Raw genomic sequence first — 3,920 nt, 5'->3', positions numbered from 1 at the left:
CTGAGGATTTTGACTTCTTTGCCATGTTTTACCTCAAAGAGCAAATGTGTAACTGGGTGTGTCAAATTTCACCAGATTATAACATAAAAATAATAACAAATTTAGCAAAGTGCGCAGAGATCGTCGCTCACACGTCTGCTTCTTGCATGGCGTAACATGACCGAGAATTTCTCATTCTTAGCAGTGTATAGTAAATAAACACGCAGATATCACATTCAGTATGAATTAAATAAATGCATTATCGGAGGTTATACGGATACAAATTAATGGAGGTTTACACGGAGACAAGAAACACAGTATCATTACGCTCTCTGTAAAGAAGCAGATTTTATTATCATCTCTTCATTATAACACACAGAAACAAGTGAAGATCTACTTACTCTTTTACTATAAAAGCTGACGTTAGAAAATTATCCAACATTGGGATATTATTCTGCTGTATATCCTGCGATTGTGTGATATAAGCCCATATCACTAAATTCTAGTATTATCATCCTTCCAGTTATTTACACTGCGGTCAATGACAGCGGAACTTTGATATACTTTCCAGAAATGCTACCACCTGCTTACTTCCACGTTGCAAAATAAGGTGGATAGCTTCTGAAGACATGGATTTAACCACTGGAGTCTTATGGATTACTTTTATGCTACCTTTATGTGATTTTCTTGGAGCTTCAAAGTTCTGATCACCATTCACTTGCATTGTATGGATCTACAGAGCTGAAATATTCCTCTAAAAATCTTCATTTGTGTTCTGCAGAAGAAAGAAAGACACACATCTGGGGTGGCATGAAAGTGAGTAAGTGGTGAGAGAATTTGTTTTTTTAGCAAATGTATCCGTAAATTTCTGAAATATACAACGGAATTAATTGTGACCAATAAGTATAGAATTAGGAAGGGGGTGAATACTTTTCCTAGTACTTTGTGATGCCACCAGAAGCTTAAGCATACTGTATGCCTTTGGTGAGGGAGTAGTAACTGAAACATATGAGCATTTCTCTAATTCATTTCTTCCAGACTACATCCAAAAGAAATTCAATGTCTCCACATCTCAGATAAAGGCAGTTATAAGAACGAAGTTGAACAATGAGGACAAGCTCTTCATGAAGCGAATCTCCATGAATAATGGGGATAAATGTAAATATTTATTAAAAGATTAAATTACATTTCATAATATCTAATTGCTGTAACACTGTTCTCTCAGCTTGTGAATGGCATTTTACCTTAATGAATAATGGTAAGCTGCACATAAATATTCTTGCATTGCAGTTGAAGATATTCACTCTTCATATTGTTTGTAGTATGTATAGTAGACATTCACATTTTGCAGATGTGTGAAAAAAAAATAAATAAATAAATAAATAAATAAATAAATAAATATATATATATATATATATATATATATATATATATATATATATATATATATATATATATATATATATATATTGCAGTTGTACTTCAGTGGTATTTATTATGTTGCATTTAAGTAATTTTACAGTTGTACCTAAGTAGTATTGAAATTGCACTTCAGTTGTATTGTAGTACTACTGCAGTTGTACTCCTGTTGTATTGCTGTTTTACTGCAGTTGTATTGCATTACTACTGCAGTTGTACTCCTGTTGTATTACTGTTTTACTGCAGTTGTATTGCAGTACTACTGCAGTTGTACTACGTGGGTATTATGTTAGTAGTTAGTCAGTAGTACTATGTTGAAACTATAATATTACAGCAATATTGCAGTTTTTTCATGTCCAGAAAACTGCATTTACCTACATGTAACAGAAACTGCAGTATTACTTATTAAAAACTGCAGTTATTTTTTTTGTAAGGGGAAACATAGGGGGAACAGACTTCGACAGAACAGGGGCCATACGCACGTAGGCTATACTTACTTTTTTCCCAGGGATGTTTGCCTATAACGACTTCTAAGGATCAATATTTGCGTCTACCCTCGGTTAACCCACTTGTTTTGCAGCTTCAGAAGTCCATAATTTACTGTTGTTAGTTTCCCTTTAACTGTATTGGATGCTGTTTTGTGAAACTGGAGATTCTTTGTTATAAATGGTGCATTTATCACTTGAATTCTACTATTCTTTGCCCCTGACAACCGTTGTCACCACCATCATCGACTGAAGGAATTTATGACAGTGAGTGGAGAGAGAGAGTCACCCACACACTGAAGCGGTATCAGGTAAATTAACGAAATATGCCAAATGTCCTGTAAAATAAGGAATCGTCCCGTAATTAAGGGAAAACATTGCGTTCCGTATGAAATCCATACGCAATGCCGCTTGTCCCGTATTTTAGCATCACACACCCACACTGCTGTTTCACAAATCGAGAGAAATGGACCTGAAACACACACACCTTTCACATGAGTTGTGTGAGATATCGGCTGTTGCTTTACACAGACGATCAGTGACAATCTGCACGTGTTTTCTGTCATAAGCAAGATAATTTTGTCAAAATCATATAGCATTGGAGTGCATGTTAATTGTTTCCCACCACTGGGAGTTTAAAACACCAGTAAACGCACCTGTTCATGACATGCCATTTTTCATATGTCAGAGCTCCTTCTGGAAGAGAGAGATAGAGGTAAGGAAAACTGCATTAGGCCTACTGCATTAATTCAAAATAAAAGTACAGTTGTGCAGGTTTAGTTAAAACACTTAACATGATTTTCTTACATTTCCCTAATTATAAAAACAACACTAATCCAATGAGAAATACACTATTTTCATGTTAAGTCTTTTTTCTCCCTTTCTTGTTGCTAGTCATTGTATTAAACCATTTTTCATGTTAAGTTTAGTAGGGGACGTTCATGCTGAACGTTTTTGCGTCCGTCTGCGCTGTTTTTCAATGTAACGCAGAGTCTCGCACAGGAATGCCTGTAAATATGGGTCATTTCTACAATTCTTTGACATTTAAGTCCCCATTACAAATGTGTGTGGTATTTATATTGTTTAATTTCACCCAATTACAATTTTGATAGGCTTGTTAAAAAGAATAAAGACTTTTTATAATGTTACACACTTCTGGGCTTAAAAGTTACATTTTAAATAATTGAAATCCTTTTCTATTGCACTGTGTCACTTCCTCATGTCTCCAAATCTGCACATCAAGCATCTTTGACAAAAAATAAATGCTAAATCATTGATTTCTATTTTTTCCCCCACATAAAGTGAAGAGTTTAGTGTTACATTCTCTCATTAACATGTATTCATTTGTGTGTAATTTTAACACTGATAGTGGACGTTTTTGTGCGTCCCTTGATTTATTGCGCACCCTGTTATGTCATGATACCAGTGGCGAATTCTCAGGGCCAGCAAATCCTTCTCTGCTGGCCTAACATGCCAAATAAATAAATATTTTTCATCCTTTCATTCTCAATCACCTTTTTACCTATGTATTTTTAATCGCTTTCCACTCTTAATTAATCTACAAACAAATAGAGAAAAATGAAAAGTTTATCCAGTCAGAATTTGTTCCTTGATGCTTACAAGCAAAGTGTGACAGCTGTTTCACATATCACATGCTCAAAGCAGCGCGAGTCTGAGCTCCATCCCTTCAGGCCTTCAGAATTTCCACAGAATCCCTCAACAGTGCAAATGAATGAGCAACTAAAGTCAGATTGTCAGATTCATCAGCCAATCAGATTGATTTATTTGTTCTTGGTAGGGTGTGATCTTTAGGATATGTCCTGGTCGAGGCCTTCTAGCTGGCCTTGAGTTACGCAATCACGCTTTAAGTGATGTACATAATTCAAGAGCGAAAAGCGTAAGATCAAGCTGTCTGATGAGTCGGCTGTTACTGCTGTTATTGCCGTTGAGAAAGAGATCCTTTTGGATTTAAAAACATGAGATGTTCCTCATGACCGTGTGATTGCTTAATTTATTAATCATGAAAGGAGGACTGAT

Source organism: Myxocyprinus asiaticus, chromosome 23, assembly GCF_019703515.2.
Source record: "Myxocyprinus asiaticus isolate MX2 ecotype Aquarium Trade chromosome 23, UBuf_Myxa_2, whole genome shotgun sequence".
NCBI lineage: Eukaryota > Metazoa > Chordata > Actinopteri > Cypriniformes > Catostomidae > Myxocyprinus > Myxocyprinus asiaticus.
Note: the sequence above shows the minus strand (reverse complement) of the source record.